Source organism: Microcebus murinus, chromosome 2 (genome assembly GCF_040939455.1).
Source record: "Microcebus murinus isolate Inina chromosome 2, M.murinus_Inina_mat1.0, whole genome shotgun sequence".
Classification (NCBI taxonomy): domain Eukaryota; kingdom Metazoa; phylum Chordata; class Mammalia; order Primates; family Cheirogaleidae; genus Microcebus; species Microcebus murinus.
The window spans coordinates 116529044-116555988 of record NC_134105.1 but is presented as its reverse complement, the minus strand read 5'-3'; the positions used below and the strand labels follow the sequence as shown (position 1 = coordinate 116555988).

The following is a 26945-nucleotide window of genomic DNA, read 5'->3' as shown; positions in this document are numbered from 1 at the left end:
TCAGGATTTTATAGATCCTGTATATTTTAAGTCATGAAACAAAGAATATGGGAGAAATATAAACTATCTGCCTACTTTTTCCCCAAGTGGTACCCAGAGGGTTTTTTTCTGAATCTAGCCAACTATCCTGGTTATTGGCAAATTGGCCCAAATTCTATCATTGAAGATAGATTGAGGTTTTCAGTGATGTGAACCATTGTGTTACTTTGTGTCTTTGTTGCTAGTTTAGTGGAAATTTGGAAAATATTAACATCTAAAATCCCATATACACGTTTGTGTTAGGTTTCTGCAGAGAGACAGAACCCACAAGAGGGAGGGAAAAAGGGGAGATAGAGAGATAGATGGATGAGTGGCAATTTATTAGAGCAATTGCTGTGTATGATTATAGAGGCTGATATGTTCCACAGCAGGGTGTCTACAAGCTGAAGAACCAGGAATGCCAGTAGTATGGCTGCTGGAGTCTGGAGTCCTTAGAACCAGGGACACTGATTGGCTAACTCTCAGCCTAAGACTGAAAGCCTGAAAAACTGGGGAGCCACTGGTATAAGTCCTGGAGTCAAAGACCAGAGACCCTGGAGTTCTGATGTCCAAGAGCAGGAAAAGGCTGCCCCAGTTCCTGGAGAGAGAGAGAGCAAATTTACCTTCCTCTGCCTTTTTGTTCTGTCAGGGCCCACAGCTGATTGAATGGTGCCTGCCCACATTGAGGCGGGTCTTCTCCACTCAGTTCACCAGCTCACATGCCAATCTCCTCCAGAAACCCCCTCACAGACACACCAGAAATAATGCTTTACCAGTTATCTAAGTACCGTTTAACCCAGTCAAGCTGACACCTAAAATTAACCATTACAACATTCTAGCCAGGTCCCTAAAAGGCTACAAAATTGAAATGAGAGTACATAAGGCTTCGTTATATGTTCTTTCTGGAGCACAGCAGAACCTCCCTACTATTTGGGATTAGGACTTGTCTGAAATAGACATTAAATAATAATACTGAAAAAAAAAATCAGTGATATGGAAGAAAAACTTGAGAAGCTCTCTGAGAAGGCAGAGGAAATGGGTATACATGAAATAATAAAAAAAAGATAGAAGGTAAATATCAGAACACCAACACTTTTGCCTAGTAAGTTTTCCAACTAAAAAGTCCTTTTCAAAAGGTACAGGCACAGAGTAAAGGGGCAGAGTAAGATGGCTGAGTAGAAACCTCCAGCAATCATCCTTCTGCACAAACACTAAATTCAACAACTACCTCGGCAAGGAAGCACCTTCAGAAGAACCAAAGATCAGGTGAGTGACCACAGTACCTTGTTTTAACATTATATCAATAGAAGAGGGTAGGAAAGACAGTCTTGCATAGCCTACACCACCCCTCCCCTCATCCCCTCTGCAATGCAGCACCAGCATGCCAACTGGGGATTGAATCTGTGCCCGAAGGGGTGATTGTGAGACTTTGAAGAAGTGATTGTGAGACTTTGCATTGGAACTCGGGGCCTCCCTGACACAGGGGAACACAGCATATGGCAGAACTCTGCGGGAACCCACAGAGGAAACATTTAGACCACCCTGGTAAGAGGGAAATCATACACCCTCAAACCCAAGTTCTGGCTAGCCCCATCTACCAGCTGACAAAAAACAGCCTGGAGGCTGGAATAAATTCATTAGGCAGTCATGCCACAAAGGCTGCAATCCTTGGGCAGTTCCTGCAGCTGTTCAGGCTCAGGCTGGGTCTTGGGGTGCATGTGGCCCAGTGAGACACCAGTGGTGATAGCCAAGACAGTGCCTGTGTCACCCCTCACCCTATTCCAGGCAGTGCAGCTCAGGGAGAATCTTCTTCCACTTGAGGAAAGGAAAGGGAAGAGATCAGAGGACTTTGTTTTGCAACTTGGGTGGGTACCAGCTTGGCCACAGTAAAATAAAGTACCAGGCAGACTCCTGAAGCCTCTGACTCCAGGCCTTGGTCCCTGGGTAGCATTTCTAGACCTACCCTGGCCCACAAGGGACCATGCTGCCCCGAAGGGAAGGACCCAGTCCTGGCAGGATTTACCACCTGCTGACTGAAGAGCCCTTGGGCTTTGAATAAACATCAGAGGTAACCAGGCAACAGTTACAAAGGGATTTGGGTGAGACTGGATTGGCTTCAGGTGTGATTTGGTGCAACCCTAGCTACAGTGCCCATGAGGAGTGCCCACATCACTCTTCCCCGAACTCCAGCAACCCAGCACAGAGTGAATGAAGAGAGAGACTTGGCCTGGTAATCCAGGGAATCCTGCATTTTATCTAAGTCCACAAAGGTGGTACCACCAGGAGTCTGCAAGAGTCACAGCATTACTAGTCTCGGGATACTCACAATGCCAAAATAGCTGTAGTGACCAAAAACTTAGATCACAACACTCAATTCCCTTTGAATATCTGGAAATCCTTCTCAAGAAGGATAGGTTCAAACAACCCCAGACTGTGAAGATTAAAATAAATACCTAACTTTTCAATGCTCAGACATCAATGAACATCCACAAGCCTCAAGAACATCCAGGAAAATATGACCTCACCAAATAAACTAAAGAAGGTATAAGCGACCAACCCCAGAGTGATGGAGTTATGTGTCCTTTCAGACAAAGAATTCAAAATAGCTCAATGAGCTTTAAGGCAACACAGAGAAGGAATTCGGAAGCCTATCAGAGAAATTTAATAATAAGAATGAAAAACTAAAAATAAGCAGAAATTCTGGAGCTGAAAAATTCAATTGACAAACTGAGAAATGCATGAGTCTCTCAAAAGCAGAATTAAGTAAGCAGAAGAAAGCATTAGTGAGCTTGAAAACAAGCTATCTGAAAATACACAGAAAAGAAAAAAAAAGAAGAAGCCCCGCCTACAAGATCTCGAAAATAGCCTCAGAAAGGCAAATCTAAGAGTTATTGACCTCAAAGAGGAGGTAGAGAGATATTGGGGTATAAAGTTTATTCAAATAACAACAGAGAACTTTACAAACCTAGAGAAAGATATCAATATTCAGGTATAAGATGGTCACAGAATACCAAGCAGATTTAACCAAATCAAGACTACCTCAAGACATTTAATAATCAAGTTCCAAAAGGTCCCAGATAAAGAAAAGGTCCTGAGGGAAATAAGAAAAAATAAAAAATAATAACATACAAAGGGGCTCCAATAGGTCTGCAGCAGACTTCTCAGTGGAAACCTTACAGACCAGGAGAGAGAAGCATGACATATTTTAGGTGCTGAAGGAAAAAACCTTAAGCCTAGCATAGTAGATCCTGCAAAAATATCCCTTAAGAATAGGCTTCACATGTACTCGCCATCAAATTGGCACTAACTGATCAACACTAAGGTGCTCATACAGTATTCTTCAGGAATTGAGGGGTTGGGGGAGGGTAAACTCACAGCTAACGGACTTGGTGAGCATTGTAGGGGGAAAAGGCACACCTTGAACCGTGGTTTGGGTGTGGCAAAGTCATAACATGTAACCAAAATGTTTGTACCCTCTGAAATAAATAAATAAATAAATATATCCTTCAATCGGGAAGGAGAAATAAAGAATTTCTCAGACAAACAAAAGCTGAGGGATTTCATCAACACCAGACCTATCCCACAAAAAATGCTAAAAGGAGTTCTTTAGTAGGAAAGAAAAATACATTAATCAACAATAAGAAATTATCTGAAGGTATACAATTTACCGGTAAAGTACACAAATATAAAATATTGTTGTAATTGTGGTATATAAACCACTTATATATCTCAAGGAGGAAGACTAAAAGATAAATCTATCAAAAATAACTACAACAACCTTTTGAGAGAGAGAGAATATAAAGATATAGAGGAAAACAAAAAGTTAAAAAGTAGGGGATGAGTTAAAGCGTGGAATTTCTGTGAGATTTCTTTTTGCATGTTAGCAAAGTTATATGTTTAAAATAATTGCTTATAAAATGTTTTTTGAAAATGTCATGGTAATCTCAAATCAAAAACCTATAACAGATACACAAAAAATAAAAATCAAGAAATTAAAACACACTACCACAGAAAATCACTTCTAACAAAAGAAGACAGGAAGGAAGGAAGAAAGGACCACGAAACAACCAGAAATCAAATAACAACATGGCAGTAGTAAGTCCTTACCTATCAATAATAACATTGAATGTGAATGAACTAAACTCTCCAATCAAAAGACATAGAATGGTTAAAACAGCAAGAGCCAACTCTGTATTTTCTGCAAGAAATACATTTGTTGCAAAGAACTAGAAATACAAAGCAAACCAAACCCAAAATTAGTGGAAGAAAAAAATGATAATGATCAGAGCAGAAATAAATGAAATTGAAGGAAAGAACAATAAAAAAGATGAACAAAACAAAAGGTTGATTTTTTTGAAAGGATAAACAATTTTGGCATACCTTTAACCAAACTAAGAAAAAAATAGAGAAGACCCAAATAAATAAAATCAGAGGAGAAAAAGGAGACATTACAATTGATACTGCAGAAATTCAAAGGATTACTAGAGACTGCTATGAGCAACTATATGCCAAGAAATTGGAAAACCTAGAAGAAATGGATAAATTTCTAGACACATATAGCCTACCAAGATTGAACCAGGAAGAAATAAAAATATCTGAATTTTTGTTTAAATAGGCCATTTTATCATTCCATTATTCCATAGTCAGCTGTAAGGAAAATTAAAATTCCATTGAATACCCATATTACTTGTTCATTGTTGAATAGATTTTATAGTTTAAAAAAAATTCTTGGTACAGATCAATAGCCTCAGAGCTTGCATGTCTTTCACACAATCCTTCCACCCTTTTAAATGCATTTTTGCAAGTCACTATGGCAAAAGCAAATGCAGGCCAGAGCCCTGAATACAAGTGTAGGGCAGTAAGTCAATACTGTTTGTTGTTACTTTTCATCACAAGTCCTATGTGATCCATCTGCCATGTTACCTCAGCAATAGTCCCCTGAGATCCGTTTATGATATCTGACAAGCTGGAACACTAAATGAGAGTATATTTGATTTGGCTTTCACTAATTTAGATCCCATGACTTACATTTCAGTGACATACACAGGTGGTACCCAACTCTCAGGATATTGTATGAGCCCACCTTCCTAACACGTCCACGAAAGGATTCAGTGATGGAAATAACTCCTGTTGTCCAAGTTTTCCTTTTTGGAGGATAATGGTTCAATTTAGAACACCTACTTTATTACTAAATTTATAAACCTCTCCTTCATCAACTTGGTATCCACATATATCGCCAGTGCTTTTGATAGTTCCTTTTCCTAAACTGATTTTACATTAATTATCTAGGCATTTTGTTTCCAACTACTTGACCAGACTGTCAGCCCATTAGCTACAGCCCAACAGTCACTTGGCTTCTTATAATATCTGCATTGAAACTGCCTTGAGCTACAGGTATTGTGCCAATTAGTTTGGCCCTTCTTCTACGAGGGAATATGGAATGGGAGTCAGAGTCTAGTATTTAACCTAACTATAAGTTATGGTGGCATTGCTATCCTTGACACACAAATAGTTTTTGTGTTTCCACTGTAAATCCTACCAGGGTTGTTTCATTTTAGCAGAGACCCTTTGGTCTCAGTTGACAGGGCCATCCTTTGGAATAATGGAGGACCAGTGTTTCCCTTGCCACCTCTTTGTGAGTGTAATAGTTTGGCCCTTTCCTTAAAGTATCATTGTTATTTTAATTGGGTCAAGATCTGGGCCCTTACTCTGGACTGACCAAAGTTTAATCTGATCCAAAGTATAATTAGAAGCTTTGTTGCTATGGCTACAAGTACCAGACCCACAGACCCTCCAACTCAGATAGGTCCAACTAGATAAAAATGGTTGCTCTTCTAAGGATATAAATTTGTACCTCCTAGAATTCCTTACGTCAAAAATCCCCCGGAATGGTGGCTGCTGATCCATTCCTGCCCCCATAGGAACCATCCACAGATGTAAGATCCAAAAGCCACAGTGAATAATGCCACAAAAGAAAATTCTGGGTCTGATGGGGTCAGCTACTTTTAACTGGTCTTATATCAGAGTTTCATCAGAAAAACAAAACTACTACGAGTAATATAGCATATGGAATTTATTAAATGATTAGTTCTTATACAATTTAAGACAATTGTACAATAGGAAAACAAATGAAATGAAAATGGGCTCTAACTAAAGAATATTCCTTAACCCAAGAGTAAAGGGAACTGGCCAGTGTGCCTGGCAACGTTTCTGACTTGCTATGAACCAGTAACTGCTACCTATGTCCAGTAGCTCTCCTTTTTGAATAGGAGTAGCCTTTGAGGTTATCCTGTCCCTGTCCCTCCCTTATTGTAGATTGGGTGAGAGTGTAGAATGAGATGGAAGACAACTTTTTTCAGTTCACGGGTTTCTAGATTAAGAAGAGCCATACTAGAGGAGAACCTAAAGACCACATACGAGGAGACTCATCCATGCCTGGATATGATTTTGACAATGAAACCTTGCATTTTAAATCAGAGTCCAATGCCATAATGGTGTGAGACTTGTGGGGGAGGAAGTGAGCATATTTTACATGTGGGCTGAATATAAATAATTGTGGCACGAGGTAATGTGCAACTGATTGAAAAAGATGGCCATCGTATTCTTTAGCACCTCTCATCAAAAGATGGACCTCCATTTCCTAACTTCTTAAAATTGAGTTTCCCTTATATTTTGCTTCCATCAATAGAATGAGACAGAAATGATATGTGAGTTCAGGGCCTCTCCCTCAAGAAACCTTGCAGCTTCTGCCTTTGCCTTTTTGGAGTGCTCTTTGAGACTGCTGTACTGTGAAAAAACCGGAGAGAGAAGCCCAGCTGTTCCAGCTGACTTCTGACCAGGTTGCAGTCATGTGAGTGAGCCCAGGAGAAATGAAAGAAGGACCGTATGTATCCCTCATTTAGCTCCCACTTTTAAGTGAGAATATGTGGTATTTATTTTTCCATTTCTGGGATACTTCACTTAGAATAATAGTCTCCAGTTCCATCCAAGTTGCTGCAAAAGACAGTATTTCAGTCCTTTTCATGGCTGATTGGTCCTGCATGGGTGTGTCTGTGGTGTGTGTGTGTGTGTGTGTGTGTGTGTGTGTGTGTGTGTGTGTGTGTGTACCACATTTTCTTTATCCACTCATCAGTTGATGGGCACTTAGGCTGATTCCATATCTTTGCAATTGTGAATTGTGCTGTGATAAACATTCAGGTGCAGGTATCTTTTTAATAAAATGACATCTTTTGCTTTGGGTAGATACCCAGGATGGGATTATTGGATTGAATGGTAGGTCTATTTTTAGTTCTTTGAAGAATTTCCATACTGTTTTCCATAGAGACTGTACTAGTTTACATCCACACCAACAGTGTGTAAGCATTCCCTTTTCACCTCATCCACAGCAACATCTATAGTTTTTTTGACTTTTTAGTAATGGCCATGCTCACAGGGGTAAGGTGGAATTTCACTGTGGTTTTAACTTGCATTTCTCTGATGATTAGTAATGTCGAGCATTTTTTTCATATTTGCTGGCCATTTGTCTATCTTCTTTTGAAAAATATCTACTCGTGTCTTTTGCCCACTTTTTGATGGGGTTATTTGTTTTTATCTTGCTGATTTGTTTGAGTTCTTTGTAGATTCTGGATATTAGCCCTTTGTTAGATATACAGTTTGGAAATATTTTCTCTCACTATGTAGACTGTCTATTTACTCTGTTGATTATTTCCTTTGCTGTGCAGAAACTTTTTAGTTTAAGTATGTCCCATTTATTTACCTTATTGTTGCTGTGTTTGCTTTGGGGGTCTTAGTCATAAATTCTTTGCCTAGGCCAATATCCAGAAGAGTTTTTCCTAAGTTTTCTTCTAGAATGTTATGATTTCAGGCCTTACATTTAATCAAGTTTTAATCCATCTTGAGTTAATTTTTGCATATGGTGAAACATAGGGATGCAATTTCTTCATTCGTCTGCATGTGGCTATCCAGTTTTCCTAGCATGATTTACTGAATAGTGAGTCTTTTCCCCAGTGTATGTTTTGTCTGCTTTGTCAAAAATCAGTTGGTCGTAGCTATATGGTTTTATTTCTGAGTTCTCTATTCTGTTCCATTGGTCTGTATGTGTCTACCTTAATACTGGTACTGAACTATTTTTGTTATTATGGCCTTGTACTATAATTTGAAGTCAGGTAATGTGATGCCTCCAGATTTGTTCTTTTTGCTTGGGATTGCTTTGGCTATTAAGTCTCTTTTTTGGTTCCATATGAAGTTTATGATTATTTTTTCTTTGCAGCTATTGAAAATGGCATTGAGTTTTTTATTTGACTCTCAACTTGATGGTTAATAATGTATAGAAATGCTACTGATTTGTGTACATTAATTTTGCATCCTGATATTTTGCTTAATGTATTTATCAATTCTTAGAGTTTTTTTGGTAGAGTCTGGGTTTTCTAGATATAAGATCATATTGTCAGCAAACAGGGGTAGTTTGACCTCCTCTTTCCTGATTTGGATGCCCTTTATTTCTTTCTCTTGCCTGATTGCTCTAGCTAGGACTTCTAGTTGAATAGAAGTGGTGACGGTGAGCTTCTTTTTCTTGTTCAAGTTCTTAGGGGGAATGGTTTCAAATTTTCCCTATTCAGTATGATGTAGCCTGTGGTTTTATTGTATGTGGTTTTTATTATTTTAAGGTATGTACCTTCTATGCATAGTTTGTCGAGAGTTTTTATCACAAAGGTGTTTGGATTTTATTGAATACATTTGTTGCATCTATTGAGATGATCATATGGTTTTTGTTTTTAATTCTGTTTATGTAGTGAATCTTATTTATTTATTTGTGTATATTTAACTATCCTTATATCCCTGGGATGAAACCCACTTGATCATGGTGAATTATCTATTTAATGTGCTATTTAATTTGGTTTGCTAGTATTTTGTTGAGGATTTTTGCATCTATGTTCATGAGGGATATTGGTCTATAGTTTTCTTTTTCTGCTGTGTCCTTTCCTGGCTTTGGTATCAGGGTAATACTGGCTTCATAGAATGAGTTAGGGAAAATTCCCTTCTCCTCAATGTTATAGAACAGTTTCAGTAGGATAGGTGCCAGTTCTCTTTGTGGCTCTGGTAGAATTTGGCTGTGAATCCATGTGGTTTGGGACTTCTTTTCATCAGATTTTTTTCATTACGGCTTCAATCTCACTACCCATTATTGTTCTGTTCAGAATTTCTATTTTTTCCTAATGCAAGCTTGGGAGGGTGTGTTGTTTCCAAAAATGTATCCATATCCTCTAGATTTTCTACTTTATATTCATAGAAGTTTTCACAGTAGTCTCAAATGATATTTTGAATTTCTGTGGTATCAGTTGTAATGTCTCCTTTTTCATTTCTGGTTGAGATAATTTGAGTCCTTTCTCTTCTATTTCTGCTTAATCTAGTTAGTGATCTATCGATTTATTTATCTTTTCAGAAAACCAACTTTTTGTTTCATTGAGACTTTGGGGTTTTTGTTTGTTTGCTTGTCTGTTTCCATTTCGTTTAGTTCTGCTCTGAGATTTGTTATTTCTTTTCTTCTGCTATCTTAGGTTTTAGGTTGTTTTTGTTTTATAGTTTCTTGGGGTTTAACATTCGATTGTTAATTTGTGATTTTTCTGTCTTTTTGATGTAGGCATTTAAGGCTACAAACTTCCCTCTTAACATTTACTCTTGTTGTATCCCAGAGATTTTTGGCAGCTTGTGTCATTTTTGTCATTCAATTCAAAAAATCTTTTGATTTCCAACTTAATTTTTTTTTGCTATCACTGCCTCCTATATGATGATTTCTATCTTAATTTCATCAGTGATCCAAGAATCATTCAGCATGTATTAATTTCCATGCATTTGTGAAGTTTTGAGAGTTCCTCTTGGAAATGATTCCTCATTTTATTGCATGACCTGAGAAGCTATATGGCATGATTTTGACTTTTATGAATTTGCTAAGACTTCTTTTCTTATCTAACATATAATCTATCTTGGAAAATGTCCCATGTGCTGATGAGAAAAATGCATATTCTACAATTTTGGGGTAAAATGTTCTGTTAATGACTGTTAGTGCCATTTGTTCTAATGTCACTTTTAAGTCCAGTGTTTCTTTGTTGATTTCCTGCCTTGATGATCTGTCCAGTTCTGTCACTGGAGTATTGAAGTCTCCAGCTGTTATGATGTTGCTGCTTATTTCTTTGCTGAGATTTAGTAGAATTTGTTTTATGAATTTGGGGGCTCCTACAGTAGGCGCATATATATTTAGGACTATTATATCTTCTTGTTGAATTGCTCCCTTGATCAGTGTATAATGACTATCTTTGCCATTTTTTTTATGATTGTTGATTTATAGTCTCTTTTATCTGATATGAGAATAGCTACTCCTGCTTGCTTTTGGTTTCCATTTGTGTGAATTTTTTTTCCATCCCTTTACCTTGAGTTTATGAGAATCTTTGTGAGTTAAATAGATTTCTTGACTTATCATATATTTGTGTTTTTAAAATCCATTTAGCCAATCTATATCTTTGAAGTGGAGCATTAAGACCAATTACATTCATTGTTAGTATTGCTATGTGAGATATTGTTCTGTTCATCGTGTTGATTGTTACCTGGTTGCTTTGTTTTCTCCCTTGTGTTACTGTTCTAGAAAAACTGTGAGCTTTAACTTTTGGGTGTTTTTACTCTTGTGTGTATTGATTGTTCTGTTCCATGTACAGCACACTTTTAAGCATTTCCTGTAGGGCAGGTCTAGTGGTGACAAATTCTCTTAGTATTTGCTTGTCTGGGAAAGACTTTCATTTTTCCTTCATTTATGAAACCTAGTTTTGCAGGATACAAAATTCTTGGCTGGCAGTTGTTCTGGTTTAAGGAGACTAAAAATGGGACTCCAATGTCTTCTGGCTTGTAAGGTTTCTGCTGAGAAGTCTGCCATTATTCTGCTGGGTTTTTCCTTTTAAGTCATTTGATGCTTTCATCTCTCAGCTTGTAGGATTTTCTCCTTCACTTTGTCTTTGGGCAGATTGATGACTATGTGATGTTCTATTTCCCGTGAATCATCCAGGTGTTAAATGACTTTCTTTTATCTGGATGTTTAAATCTCTACTGATACCAGGGAAGTTATCCTTAATTACTTCCTTAAATAGGTTTTTCTGTGCTTTTTGCTTTTTCTTCTTCTTCCTCAGGGATACCTATGAGTTTTATATTCATTTGCTTTACATAGTCCCATATTTCTTGGAGAGATTAATCATTCTTCTTGATTCTTTTTTCTACGTTTCTGACTACCTGGGTTAATTTGAAAGCCTTGTCTTCAAGCTCTGAAATTTTTTCTTCTGTCTAGTCTAGTTTGCTGTTAAATTTTTCTACTATATTTTGAAATTCCCTAAATGACTCTTTCACTTATGTAAGCTCTGTTATATCTTCTATTTTATTATCTATCTCTTCAGAGAATTTTTCATTCATGTCCTGAATTAATTTTTTGGTTTCTTTGTGTTGGTTTTCAACTTTCTCATCAATCCCATTGATCTTACTTGTCATCTATATTCTGAATTCCATATCTGACATTTCAGCAACTTCCTCTTGGTTCAATTCCATGGCTGGAGTACTATTGTGATCCTTTGGGGGTATAAAAACAGCCTTGTTTTTCATGTTTCCAAAGATCTTATGCTGATTCTTTCTCTTCTGAAATCTGTTCTCTCTGCTCAAGACAGATAGGTTTGTGGTACACCTGTTCTCCTCTGCTGAGAACTCTGTTGCTTGGTGAAGAGAGGGAGAGGTCCCTGGATGGCACACTTGAGTCGTCTCCAGAAGACTGACCAGGCAGGAGAGGCACAAATGCACTAGGAGCCTTCACTTAACACCGTTCCCTGTGGTTGTCATGGGCCAGCAGTGTGCTGCATCATGAGTGATCATCTTGTGCAGGTCTGGTGGTGGCAGCATTTGTTGGCCTGCAGTGGCATGATCATTGCTCTTCTCAAGTCCGTGGTGGCAGCAGAAATCAGCATGCAGTGGCCTAAGTGTTCACCTCATGTCCTTCAGCTGCAGTGAGGGCATACATCACCTACGTACTGGGCACATGGGAGCGCCTGGCCTCCCCATTGCCTCCCTAGCTCGCAGGGGCAGCGGGGAGGCAGCAGCAATGAATCTGACCTCTGGGTAACACTACATAAGAGATGTAGCACTCTGGGACTGGGTTCTCATATGGTGCCACCCACAGCGCCTGAGGTTTGTAAACCAACAGCAGCACGCTGTGCCTTCTCTCCAGAGCAGTGCCGCTATACAGTCTCCAGTCAGCTCCCTGTGTCAGTGTGGCGGCCGGCTGCAGTTGGAGGGTCCCTCTAGCAGCTCAGATTGCAATGTCCATGGAGGAAGTGTGGAGCCCTGGGATTCTCCTTTCTGTCCCTTCCTAACCCTCATGTGCAGGTGTCTTCTTTATGTACCTCCGATCCTGCCAAGCAGGTTGCCCCACTTCCCTCTCCTTCACTTTGGGAGCCTCCTGTCGCCTGTTAATCTCAATGTTACCAGACCATCCATCTGAAGGTGAATATCCACTCGCCACTTTCTTTTCTCTCTGTGAGAGCAGCTTGTTCAGGCTGCTTCTAGTCCTCCACCTTGGCCCTCTACCCCATGACTTCTTTAAACCTCATCACTTCTCTTGACTTCTATCACCACCCCTAGCATTTTCCATAGATATGAAGATTATGAGTTCATGCGAGTTATTACCTAAATGAAGAACAATAGAAAACAGTATAATAACACCCTGTAGTGTGTGTAATTTAAATTCATTTCTCAGAAAAATTATCAGTTACTATACATCATGATCTCTCACGGCCACTTAGAAATGTTTTGATAATCAGAAATCCAGGAAGCTTTGTGGTGTTAAAAATACTTTTATTTAATCTTCATGAAAACTCAATATAGAAAACTTGTAATTAATTAACTTGTGAAAAAAGGATGTTTAGCACATATATTGCTTGCCTCTACTCCTTTTCTCTTCCTAGCCTCTTAATCTTCATAGGTTGGTAGTTTGGGAAACTGAGATAAGTGGATTCTAGACTCTGAAGGTTGGTAATTGCTACTTGAAAGCAGAATAAATGTCTCTTACAAGTTCAGCTCTTTTTCCTCCTTATCTACAATTTACCACTGTTTGAAGTCTGCTGTGTAGTCAGCACTGCACTTGTACACGGGTGTGCAGGTGAACCTTGTAGATTACGAATATTACAGCTTGCACCAGGTGGGACATAGAGCTGCCCATTAAGGCTTAGACTCCAGGAGGGCAAGTTAAGGAAACGTTACCTTTCATTTAGCTTAAGTTTCAGACAACCTTTATTTCTGATCCTGGTCTGAAGAAATCAGCACTTGTTTTTTTTCCCCAGCTTTATTGAAGTATAATAGATAAATATACAAATTGTATATAATATATTCAGAGTGTACACCATGATGACTTGATATACAGATACACTGTGAAATGATTACCAAAATCAAATTAACACATCTATCACCACAGTTACTATTAGGCTGGTGCAAAAAATATTGTGGCTTTGGACCATGAATTTTAAATCATTATAACTAGGCTCAAAAACATCTTTATTAATCAAATTAGGAACCATTACAATCAACACATTTTTGCCAATGAGAAATGTTTGTTTATTCCTGAAGTGTCCAAATCTGCGCTTCGGGATTCAACGAACTCTTGGAAAGCATTCTCTGCATCCTGCTGGTTGTGTAAGCATTCTCCCTGCAAAAAGTTGTTGAGATGCTTGAGGAAGTGGTAGGCAGTTGCCGAGAGGCCAGGCGAATATGGCAGATGAGGGAAAACGTCACAGCCCAATTTGTTCGACTTTTGAAGCGTTGGTTATACAACGTGCCATATGGGGCATTGTCATGGAAAATTGGGACCTTTCTGGTGACCAATGCTGGCTGCAGGCATTGTGGGTTTTGGTGCATCTCATTGATTTGCTGAGCATATTTCTCAGATGTAATGGTTTCATTGGGATTCTGAAAGCAGTAGTGGATCAGACCGGCAGCAGACCACCAAACAGTGACCATGACCTTTTTTGGGTGCAAATTTGGCTTTGGGAAGTGCTTTGGAGCTTCTGCTCAGTCCAGCCACTGAGCTGGTCATCGATGGTTGTATAAAATCCACTATTTTGTCGCATGTCACAATCCCATTAAGAAATGGTTCATTGTTTTTGCTTACAAGAAGAGAACACGACACTTCAAAAGGACGATTTTTTTTTTTTTGGTTTTGAGTCAGCTCATAAGACATCCACTTATCAAGCTTTTTCACCTTTCCAATTTGCTTCAAACGCTGAATGACTGTACAATGGTCAACACTGAGTTCTTCGGCAACTTCTCAAGTAGTTGTAAGAGGATCAGCATCAATGATTGCTCTCAATTGGTCATTGTCAACTTCCGATGGCCGGCCACTGCACTCCTCATCTTCAAGGCTCTCATCTCCTTTGCAAAAGCTCTTGAATCACCACTGCCCTGTATGTTCTTTAAGAGTTCCTGGGCCAAGGCATTGTTGGTGTTGCGAGTTCTCTCTGCTGCTTTACGACCCATTTTGAACTCGAATAAGAAAATTGCTCAAATTTGCTTTGTGTCTAACATCATTTCCATAGTCTAAAATAAATTTAAAATAAATAGGAAGTAATGTCATTAGCAAAAAAAACATAAAGTGAGAAATGTGTATTAAAATGATGTATAACATAACCACATTTATTTAAGAATATATTCCAATAACGAATGGCAAATTTCAACAGTGATGAAATCGCAATTACTTTTGCACCAAACTAATATTTATATGTATATGCATGTTGGGAGGGGTAGGGTGAAGCCACTCAAAATCTACTCTTTTATAAATTTCAAGTATACAATGTAGTATTATTAAGTATAACCACAGTCTTGTACATTAGACCCTCAGAACTTATTCATCTTATAACTGAAAGATTATATCCTTTGACCAACATCTCCCCATTTCCCCAACCTGCAACTTGTGGCAACTGCCTTCACTCTGTGAAGGGATCAGTTTTAATTCAGTGATTTTTGAATCTCAGGAGAACCACACAAGTTTAGGGCACTCAAGGTAATTTGCTAATTCCCTGAAATGCATTGAAATACTTGGGACAGAGAAGCTGAGTCTATCAATCATTTCTTATTGAAATTAGTAAGTCTAGCCACTTTTCTTTTTCTTTTTTTTTTTTTTGACATTTCTAATGTTGTCTTTATTACTATCCCCAATTAATTTTCAGTTTTTCCTCAAACTTGGCTTTTGATACCATCAGATATGATATAAAAAACCTGCTGTTGATGGAGTTCCTTTTTGTTACAACTGTTACATAATGACTTAATGAATGTGATATTCATCCTCCTTCATGGGCACATGTGTACATGCTTGCACATACATACTCGTACACATCTTATGGTATTTTAAAATTGAAAAATAATTCAAATATCCATAAAAGTCACCATCTTAAAATGTACACTTTAGTGGGGTTTAGTACAGTCACAAGATTATGCAACTGTCACCATCATCTATTCTAGAATACTTTCATCACCCCAAAAAGGAACATCTTACCCATATGCTGTCACTCCCCATTCCTCCCTACCCCCAACCCCTGGCAACCCCATAACTGCTTTCTGTCTCTATGGATTTACCTATCCTGAACAGTTCGTATAAGTGGAATCATACAATGTGTGGCTTTTTGTGCCTGGGTTCTTTCATTTAACATAGTGTTTTCAGAAGTTCATCCATGTTGTAGCATGTATGAAAACTTTATTTCTTTCTATGGCCAAATAATATTCTATTATATAGATATACATGTTATTCATCCATTCTCTCATCTAGCCACTTTTTAGGCAGCAATAAAAGTACTCAAAATGAAGACATAGCAAAGCTCCAAGCACACCTCTCCCCAGCACACAGGTAGACGCCCCTGTGTGTTTACACTGGGAGGGGAAGAGCGCCAACGCATTGAGCTTCCCTGAGACATAGGCAGACACACTCCCTGGCACAGCCTTTATTCTGAGAATGTTGAGGCATCTCTTTCTGCTTTAGTTGTTCTCTCTAAAACAACTCTGTCAGAGTAATCAGATTTTCATTAATTCCTAACTCCTTCTTGCTCTGACTTCCTGTTTCTTGCAGAAGATTAAAAAAAGGCAAATAAGCCCTTCCTCCTCCTCCCCACTTCTCTTATCAGAGATGGTGAGAGACAGCAGTGGTGCTATCTCTTGTGCTTTTGTGACACTGGCATCTTTGGCACTTGGTTGTATGCAACATTTATTGCTGACAACAACTGAATTCATGCCTAAGGAACGCTATTTACTCTATATAGTGAGAGGCAAAGTTAGGAAAAAGAAGAAAATGAATGAATTGAAAATATTGATAAAAATACAATTTCCATAAGAAAGGAGGAAAATAATTTTTAAGAAACTTTAAGAATTAGTACTAAACTTTAAGAATTAGTACCAAAACTGAGGACAAAAGTTTTAAAAGGAGCTCTAAACTCTTTGGGATTTGCTTATTTGCCTGTTTTTAATATATTTGCTGATGATGGAACAGACTCTTCACTGAATCCCTTTGCCACACAAACACCACGTCATCCAAATCTATCTGCTTCTTCCTCAATTTAGAACTTAGACTGGGCTGGGTGTTTGCAGGGAGGAGGAGAGAAACTCAGGAGAGATGGCAGCTCTGAAATTCTTTGAGAAAGACTCCTGGGGATGGCATGGGGAGAAACAGGAACTTTTCTTTTTTTTAAGGGAAACAGAGCAAATTGTTTTCATGTTGTCCTAAGCTAGAAGTATAGCTTTGGAGAGAACTCAGAAACTAAGGATCACAAGTCACTACTTCTTGGTGTAAATTTGTAACATTAACTCAACTGTCATCTACACGTTATCAGGATATGTGTAGATGCTGTTTCCCTCCCCCTTTCCTATCAAATGCTTTGCAGCTCTTTTCACATTACCCCCAAGATTGTTATATATATAAGGAGGGATTAGGGGCTATGGGCACTGTTGTATAGATGTAAGACTACAAAAGTTTCCAATCTTAATGTAAGAGAACAAAATATGCTAACCCAAAATATGCCTCCTTGACATAAAGGTTATTTTGAGCTAAAGGCAATTGAGAAAAAGCAGATACAAAACCTACTCCTACTTGCCTAAAAGCAGGATATAAATTTACAAAAGTGTCTCTCCTCCTCTCTCTACTAGGAAAGACAAAGTTTGACCAACACAGACAACTATAGGCTGGGCGTGGTGGCTCACGTCTATAATCCTAGCACTCTGGGAGGCTGTTGTGGGAAGATCACTGGAGGACAAAAAATAAAAAACTTAGCTGGGTGAAGTGGAGTAGGCTTATAGTCCCAGCTACTTGGGAGGTTGAGGTGGGAGGATGGCTTGAGCCCAAGAGTTTGAGGTTGCACGGAGGTATGCTGACACCAGTGTACTCTAGCCCAGGCAACAGAGGGAGAGACTACATCTCAAAACAAAACAAAAAAAGGAAAATTAAAAAAAAAAAAGTCAACTGTAGACCCTTGTCAACCTGGAGACACCACCTTCATGCTGCTTTTTTACTGTGTTTCTTGTATCTGCAAATTTCCAGTCTTGAAATATTAAGAACTCGTGGTGTTTTGCCTGAGTTGTCAACTCTTTCATCACATCCAGAGTAAAATCTTTCAAAATATCTACATGAGACTTGAGCATGCAGATGCTGGGGCCTAAAGCATCTGTTAGCTGCAATAGCTCTCCAGCCTTTGTAACCTCAGCAGACGGACACAGACTGATCTTCTTTTGCATAAGCCTGGGAAGCTCTGATGCAATTGGGTAAATCCTGGGCAGCGCTGCATGAACAGCAAAGCTGAGTTCTTTGGGTGCTTTCTTTTCAGAAAGGAGAGTATGTAGCACTGTGTTATGACGAGGGAGGGAGGGAGGGAAGGAAGGGAGGGAGGGAGGGAGGGAGGGAGGGAGGGAGGGAGGGAGGGAGGGAGGGAAGGAAGGAAGGAAGGAAGGAAGGAAGGAAGGAAGGAAGGAAGGAAGGAAGGAAGGAAGGAAGGAAGGAAGGAAGGAAGGAAGGAAGGATTGAAGCAAGCCGTGTTTTGGGGGAGCTGACATTCTAGCTGAACAAAGACCAAAGATGCTGAATGAACAAATAGGTGCACTGGTGTTAAGTGTTAAGAAGAAAAATAAGGCAAAGTCAAAAGACAGGAGACAAGAAAGGTGCCATTTTGCATAGCGTTTTCAGGGAGGCTCTGATAAATTATGTTCAAGTAGAATTTTAAAAAAATAATGAGCCGGGCGCGGTGGCTCACGCCTGTAATCCTAGCACTCTGGGAGGCTGAGGCGGGCGGATTGCTCGAGGTCAGGAGTTCGAAACCAGCCTGAGCAAGAGCAAGGCCCCAGTCTCTACTATAAATAGAAAGAAATTAATTGGCCAACTAATATATATATAAAATTAGCCAGGCATGGTGGCACATGCCTGTAGTCCCAGCTACTCGGGAGGCTGAGGCAGAAGGATTGCTTGAGCCCAGGAGTTTGAGGTTGCTGTGAGCTAGGCTGACGCCACGGCACTCACTCTAGTCTGGTCAACAAGCGAGACTCTGTCTCAAAAAAAAAAATTAAAAAAAAAAAAATAATAATAATAATGACTTGCAAATATAAAAATCATGTTATTTAATGAGGAAACTAAAAAGACATTAAGATGGGTTCAAAGGTCATGTGAGTAGCTACATGTTTAAAGGCAATTTAATAAGGAAATATTAGGGTGAGATTACTGGATTAGATACAAACACTGAGTAATGCCCTCTAGTGCAATAAGAATAAACTTTAGTGCTATCTTTTCCACTGGACAGAATTATTTGCATCCTTATTGGACAAAAACAACAAAGTAACCTGTGGCTTTGATAAGTCTGAACAGGTGACATTTGTTCAGAGACTAGAGTGACATCAAGAGCAAATGCATGAGCAGCTGAGTACTGGGGAGGGGAAGCACTGAGCGTATCAAGCCACTTCCCATCTCTGCCCTTCTCATTCAGCAGTAACGTACTATTTTCTCAGTGGTGTTTGGGGGAGAAGGTTTACCCTGGGGAAATGAAAGCAAGTGCAGAGTCCTGACCACCAGGCCGGGGAAATGATGATAGAGGATACCCTGGAGCTCAACATGTCTGGACATTAGATTAGGGGGCAAGGACAGGGTGGGAAGACCAGCACGAACTCAGAGGTGAGGATGCTGGGCAGAGGGTAGTCCAGGTAAGTAGCTATGTTGACTGCAGAAGATTTCATGTACGGGTTGAAGGGACTCGTCTCTACTTCTCCAGTAAAAGGAAGAAAACATACTCATGAGTTCTCCAGGGATAGTATGAAATGTAAGAGAATCCCACTCCTCCATCTTCAACTCTACAGCCTTAGCATGTTTGCTGGTGTCTCATGGCACTTAGGTGGCTGCTGCTGTCTCACCCACATTCATTTCCTTTGTCAGGAAGGCAAAAGCTTTCCCTAACGCACTGCCCAGTCTCCCCACAACTCCTCCACAACATCTGCTATGTCTTACTTGCCAGAACTTGTGACCATCCCCGCTGCAAAGGAGGCTCAGAAAGTGATCATTTCGGTTTCTTACACTCTATAGTAAAGGTGAATGTGGGGGAAAAGGGAGGACAGTGGGAATGGGTGTTGGAGCTAGCAAACCTATACCATTTGTGTTGTATTTTTTTTCCTCCAATTTGGTCTTGACGTCTCTCTCTGGGAGTGGCTATAAACTCCATCTCTGCTCTAATGGGCTCTAGAAATGTTCGGGTATGTTCACTATGTGCCTTTCACAGGATACACTTTTGTCCTGGCAGATGGCCTAATGCCAAAGTGTCTGGCCCATGACAAGGTGTCCCTCTCTCACAGGAAACTTGTGTATACTGGCAGACACCCTTGTGGCTCTTGTCTGACCTGTATCCAGTTTATTCCTCCCAAAATAGCTCCTTTCTAGGAAAACCCCGACCAGGAAAAAAGTTAGGTTTGGGTGTATTGGTCAGGTGAGACACAGAAGAGGCAACTCATGAAATAAAAGAGGTGGTTTTATTACTTATAGATCCAAAAGAAGAGGGCAGCATACCTCACTGGGCCAGAGGGAAGGGAGAAGTCATCCGGGACACACATGCTTAGCCAGTGGGTGAGGAGAAGGAGAGAGAGGGACTTGTGGGCCAAAGCCTTTATTGGGGTACAGGGCATTATCCCATCGGGTTTCCCTTGGTGGGTTTAAAGTGAGCAGGCACAAGGTCCCTGGAGTCACACTGTGACTGAGGGGTCGTCACCGCAGCATATCTGCACAGCCTGTGTGGTGTGCAGGTCTGTGGAGTGAGTCAAGTAGGCTGAATCTGGCTGTCCCATGGGGAGGTGTCACCAAGAGGCAGTTGTATAAAGTGGATATCTACCTGGGTTAACCACCTTGAGGGACTGGAAGGAGGCAGAGAACTGGGAATTGTCAAGGGTGACTGAGCTCTGCTTCTGGTATGAGAATGTTAGACCTATACCCAAAATGGGTGCTGAGACAATGTAAAGCTGTAAGGACTCAGTACAGTTTGCCATTGGTGTAAACAAATGCTGGTATATTTTTGTGGGGAATGGGAGAAAGTTAGGGTGCTCATGTCTAATGGTGCTTGTTTTCTTTGCAAAAAAAAAAAAAAGGAAAATGTCATCAGCTGAAAGTTATGAAAGATAATGGGGTAAGAAGTTAAATGATTACATACAGGGAAATACTGCTCATAAGGACAAGTAGAGAGAGACCCTGGCAGGGTGGAGAGAGCCCTGCTGAGGGCAAAGACATGGATCTGCAGTGGTGCCAATGTGGGATGGTGTGATTTTCTTCACTAATTAGAAAGGGCAGACGATGGCTTGATGGAGGGTTAGGATTTTGCACCCCTGGTGCGGTGAAAGGGCAAGGGTGCAAGGGTGAGAGGAATGAGTCCCAATGACAGAAGCCATGCTCCCTGGTGTCCAGGCTGGTCACAGGAACAGCCTTGATGTTTACTGAATCTTTAACATGTGGTAGCCATTTATCTTACCCACCCCTGCAAAGCCCCAGGATGGGGGTACAACTTTAATCCCCATTTTGCAGCTGAAAACATGGAGGCTGAACAAAATGAATTTGCCCAAGGATATTCCAGATTATTGAGCAGCAAAAGGCTGCTTCTCCAGTCTTGGCAGAAGAGGCTGGCAAATAGCGGGCACTTACAAAGTATCTGCTGACTAAATAAATTAAAAAGCGGTCAATGTCAGAAAAGCTCCAGAAGAATCGGGAGGTGCAGTCACTTAGCTCATATCCAGCTTCACACAAGTCGCTTAAAACTTATACACTGGTGGTGGGGCGGGGCACATGAAGCTACTCGTATATTCCCAATTGCTTTTTAAAAAGCCATGATTTGGGCCCCTCGAAGAACCCACTTTTCTGCAATGATTATGTCTACATCTTTCTTATTTTCTGAGTGGACAGCACAGTGCCTGACACAGAAAATGTGGGTGTTAAATATCTGTGAAATAAACATAGTCTGTAACACAAGGTTGTAAGTTCTATGACATTGGCATAGTGTTTACAGTTTATGACGCAGACTAATATTCCTTATGTATGACAACATCAATGTTATGATGTCTACGGTTGACTTTAAGTTACTTTAAGTTACTTCTGCTTAGACAGTGTAATATGCTGTGTGGTTTAACTGATTGAAGCTATGCCCCAGGGAAAGCTCAAATTCTAGTTATCAGGAATCCGCCCCTCAGGGTAGGCAGCTAGTAGCACACTAGAAGGGCCACATTTCAGAGATACGGCCAGAAATGCTTTCGCCACCCTGATCTCTGATGACACTGGATGTTTTGGTAATTACCATAGTGAGTGTCAGAAATGTTTTTTACTGGCAAAATATCAGCCTATTAATTATTATGATGAATATTAGATGTGGGCTCTCAAAAGAATTCAAAATAGGCAAATGCACTAAAATATTTTAGACAATGCTCTCCCCTCTTGAATAAGCTGGGTTTAAAAATTCAAGGAGTCCTCAGTTGCTGGAGATGCCGCCTGAGGCTTCATCCCTGATGGTCCTGGCTTTAGTAGTGGTCAGGAGGATTTCTGGTTTCCAAATGCTGACACTATGATGGTAAAAGAATCCAGCACTATACTTTTATTTTTCAGCTTTCTAATGCAAGATGGCGGTCAGGTTGCCTAGAACTGCACCTTCAATACAGTAGTCCCCAGACACATGTGACTAAGGAGATTAAAATGTGGCTAGTCCAAGTTGTAGAAGATACATATCAGATTTTGAAGATGTTACAAAAAACTATATGTAAAATATCTTGATAATTGTTTATATTGAATCACATTTAAGTAATCTTTTGGATATATTCAGTTAAAATATAATATTAATCTGGGTGGTGTGTGCCTGTAGTCCTATCCACTCAGCTACTTGGAATGCTAAGGCAAGAGGATCACTTGAGCCCAGGAATTGAAAGCCAGCCTGAACAACAGCAAGACTCTGATTCAAAATATGTATGTGTATATATATATACACACACACACACATATATGATATTAAAATTAACTTCAATCCATTTTTTTTTACTGTTTTTAATGGGGCTACTAGAAATTTGAAATTATATATATGACTTGAATGCTATTTCTACAGAACAGCACTGACCTAGGACAGAGAGCCCAGATTTCATCAAGTTTATAGGATGGAATAAATTAACTGTGTACTTGTCTCTTAATATTTAATACATTTCTAAACAAGGGGCAAAATTTGACCTGATTGTTTTCATTTAACCTGGTGAAGAAATTAATAGGGGTCCTTATCCACCTTAAACCTTTTTGGCTACTATTTAGGCCAGATAGGACCTAAAGTTGTACACGATCAAATGATTTAGACTTAGTTGTCAACTTTGAGGTCGTAGAAGCATTAAGTAGTAGTGATGATGACTACTAATATAAATCATGAAGATGATAACAGCAAAAATACTGTAGACTATTTACTTTGTGTCATGTAGTTTTAAAATCATTATGTATATTCACTTTATCCTCACAACAACCTATTGAGTACGGTTAATATTAGAACTAGGTGCTACCTTAAAAAAAAAAAAAGATAAATAGGTAATACAGTAGTCTCCTCTTATCCTTGAGGCATAAGTGCCAAGACTCCCAGCCCAGTGGATGCCTGAAATTGAGGATAACCTTCTAAGGATATGTCACTAGGAGGACAGTTTGTTTTGGGTGATCCTGGGTCAAGCCTTGTGGACAATCCAATGTCAGGACAGAGGCTGTTGATGGTTGGGAAGTCTAGATAGCCGAAGGTTTCTTTGCCTAAACCTTTTGGAAAACATGTAATTGAAGTTTTATCTTTCTTTTTAACTCATCAAAGTGTTGCTGCAGGGTTGTAACCCCTTGTTGATCATACGGGTGACTTTAATGCTGTGTTTTACGTGAGGATCATATTCCATGGCTTTGTCTTTTAATGTCTGTGCAATATGAAACACTTTGTCAAACTTCTGTAATGTCCACATTTCTGGTTCTGCTTCAAGTTTTCTTCTTCATCCTCCTGTCTTCATAGATGACTACACAAGTTCTTCCAATTCTTCATCTGTTAACACTTCTCCATGTCTTCGATATGTACCTCCACCTCTTCATCAAGCGTATCAGCAAATCCTTCTCTACCAACTTGTCCTGCCATGTGAATGATTTTCCTAACTTCACCACTGATCCCCGAGACTTTGTTTTTGACATTCTTCAACTCCGCCAGACATGTATCAGCAGCTTCTTCATCAGCAGATGTGGCCTCTCCAGTGGTTTTTATATTTTTCAGCCCCAACCTAATCCTGAATGTGTGTAACCACCGCTTACTTGCAGTAAATGGCTTGGTGTGGCTCATTTTAGGGGATCCCTTGATGAAGTCTTCATAGAGTCTCAATGCTTTCGGAGAAATATGTTGTCCACAATTGAAACGTGTTTTGTGTTCATGTTTTCCATCCACAAATTTAAGCCCTTTTCCATCTTAACTAGTTATTTATCACCCGCTGTGGCTGTAACTTTTGCAGTTTGAAGGGCAACAGCAAAACTAGCACGAATTTCTTTTTCCTTCTTCACAACTTCATGGATAGAAGATTCATTCTCACCATAGACCCTAGCAACCTCGGCATACGATTTTTTTTTCTTTCCTTATGAAGTCCAGAACCTTCACCTTTTCACTTAAGGAAAGCACTTTACGTCTCCTCTTGGCATATCCAAATGGCCAGCACCACTACTACTGCGCTTTAAGGCCATTACTAATTAAAATAAGGGTTACTTGAACACAAGCACTCCAATACCGCCAGTCTGGTAACGGAGGCTGCTGAGTGACTGACGAAGGGGCACGGAGCAGACAGCGTGGGCACAAAGGATGACTGATTCACATCCTGAGGGGGACAGAATGGGCCAGCGTGAGATTTCACCACGGCTGTTCAGAATGGCGCACAATTTAAAACTCATGACTTGCGTATTTCTGTAATTTTCCGTTTAATCTTCTTGAGCCAAGGTTGATCCGGGGTAACTGAAGCAGCAGGAAGCTAAACCGTAGATGAGTGGGAACTACCGTATTAATATTCCCAGTTTTACTTCTTGTTTAATCGTGAGTTGGGAGACTTTCCGTCTCTCACGCTTACGCCGGGGAGTCACCACGCCCTCCGCCCCAAAGCCAGCATCAGCCGGGAGCCCGCACGACTCCGGCCCGCGGAGCGCAGCCAATCAGGGCTGCCGGGGTGAGTGAAGTCGCGCTTCTAAAAATTGGCCCTAATTTCCGTACTCCTTTTCTCAGCCCTGCCCCCTTTACTGTTTGCAAGAAGTGACTGGTAACCATTTTGGATTCGGGCGGAAATGAAATGAAAACTGCGCCGTTAAAAGTCTAAAAATTAAAGTCAGGGCAAACGCGCACTCAGCGTGAAACTCTGGAGAAGGGCCGTCTTTGCATACCAACGAGGCGGCTGGGGGCGTGACTGAAACGCGGCGTCGTCACCGGCGCCCACACTCAAGATGGCACCTGCTTGAGAGTCCCCGTGTGGCCGCTCTAGCTCGGTTCCGGGTTCTTTCGCCTCAGTGGCGGCTTCGGAGGGGCGAAGGCTGGCATTCTGTCCCGTTTCCGGACCATCTCTATGGTGTGGGAGCGACCTGACCCCCAGAAGATTGTGGGTGTAGTGGCCACAGCGTGAAGCGGCAGGCGAGGGCGGTTGGTGTCAACAGGGGGCGAAAAGCGGACCGGAGCCAAGTCCCTCGGCCTCCTCCCCCGCCGCCCTCCCGCAGGTAACAGGGAGCCGGGCGCTGGCTCCGCCGGCCTGCGGGCCCGGGCCGTGGGGGAGGGCCGCGGTGGGCGCGCGCTCCGCGGGCGGGTCTGCGCTTTCCGGCCCGCGCGGGAGCGAGCCCGGCGCGCCGCCGGCGGCCGGTTGAGTTGTGCTCTCCACTGCCGGGCAGCCTCCCCGCGCTCCCTGTGGGTCGCCCTCCACTCCGGGCTTCGCGGCCAGCCCGCACGGTGAGGCGCCGGCGGCCGGAGCTCCCCGAGCGAGCCGCCTGGTCGGTCCTCGCGGGGAGGGGTGGAAGGTGCGGGGCCGGCGAGGCGAGAGCGCCGCCCCGGCCCCTCGGCGTCCCGGCGGGGTCGCGGTGGACCGGGCGAGTGTGCCCGGGCTGGGAGCGGGGCTAGGTATTGCCCGAGCGAGCCTGGGAGCCCGGGGTCTGCCCGCCGTCGGGAGGGCAAGACCAGTGCCCGGTCCCCGGAGGCCCCGCTCGCTCCGGTCTTTGCGTGGTGCTCTCTATTTAGAATAAAGATGAAGCCTTTCTCAGAAGGTCGTATTTAGGGAACCACGTGAACTACTTGGAGTCAGGTCCTGACATTTGGGATTGCTGTTACTGCTGTTTTTTGGGGCCCCGTGTCCTTTAAAGTGTATCTTTTAGCTGAAATCATACTTAGTTCTTTTGGGCCCCGAAGACTTCACCAGGTACTGCTTGTCAGCTAGCAATGCTGGACCCAGTTCAGCACAGGAAACATGCACCTGCAGCAGATGAAAGCAAAAGGCCAGAGTAAAGTAAAATTAGATACCAAAATATCAGTCAGTACAGTGTATCTTTAGAACTCATAGTGCAAGCCACTATCTCTGTAACTTCAAGCCAAGGGAGCTAGGACCAGGATAATCTCCATTAATTGCTGGGAAAAGAGCAGAGAGAAATATTTCCCCAGAGGAAGCAGGTTTGTTAGTTGAGTGTATGAGTTGCCCTGTGACCTAGACATGGGTTTTCTTAATCCAAAAGAGGTCCAGAAACTTCATGTGCTGCCCAACTAAGCAAAAGGGTGGAGAAAGATAGGTAAGTAAATTTTAAAAGGGAAGACTGTGAAGCATATTCAAGTCAAAGACTGCCAACTCAGTATTCTGTTATAGAAAGGAGATAATAGAGTCTGTAAAATATATATGCTGTGATAGAATATCCCTCTGAACCTTCTTGTGACTTTTTCATTTCAAAGCTATCAAGCAAGATTTTGTGTTTTCGCCGTCCTCAAAACAAGAAAGAGCATTTTGGAAGTCCAAGTGTTAGTGTTTATCTGTCTTACATTTCAGTAAGTCCATTGTTTAACGAATTACTATTTTTAAAGCACTGTTAAGTATTAACAGTATTTATGCCTCTTTAGATATAGTTGTGTGAAGTAAAGCATTAAGATTACTGCTTTAAGACATTCTCAAATTGCAGTCACATGCACAGCTTTTAATTTCCCCTAATACAGTTCTCACTGAACATAAAATATAATTCTGCTACTCTGTCAGGGTCACACTGATGGAATCATAGACTTCTGTTAACATTAACCATGCTTTTCAAAACAACAAAATGGTATCCTTTCTCTTAAGAAACTGAGTCATCCCTTTTTAATTTTTAAGTGGTATTTCTTAGCGTC

The 26945-nt window shown here is 41.0% G+C and overlaps 1 protein-coding gene across 8 annotated transcripts in view; it reads left to right on the top strand.

Moving 5' to 3' along the window:
• Positions 1-22407: 22407 nt before the first annotated feature.
• Positions 22408-26945, top strand: part of SCYL3 (SCY1 like pseudokinase 3) — a 61320-nt gene continuing 56782 nt past the window's right edge. For 3 of the 8 annotated variants that reach the window (XM_012783918.2, XM_012783919.2, XM_012783916.2), the window contains exons 1-2: positions 25400-25535; positions 26520-26612. The gene's annotated coding sequence lies outside the window, so the exon portion shown is untranslated. Of the gene's footprint in view, positions 25310-25398; positions 25536-26519; positions 26613-26945 lie in introns of those variants that run through there. The other 5 variants (XM_012783921.2, XM_012783910.2, XM_012783913.3 and 2 more) reach the window with 4 other exon arrangements.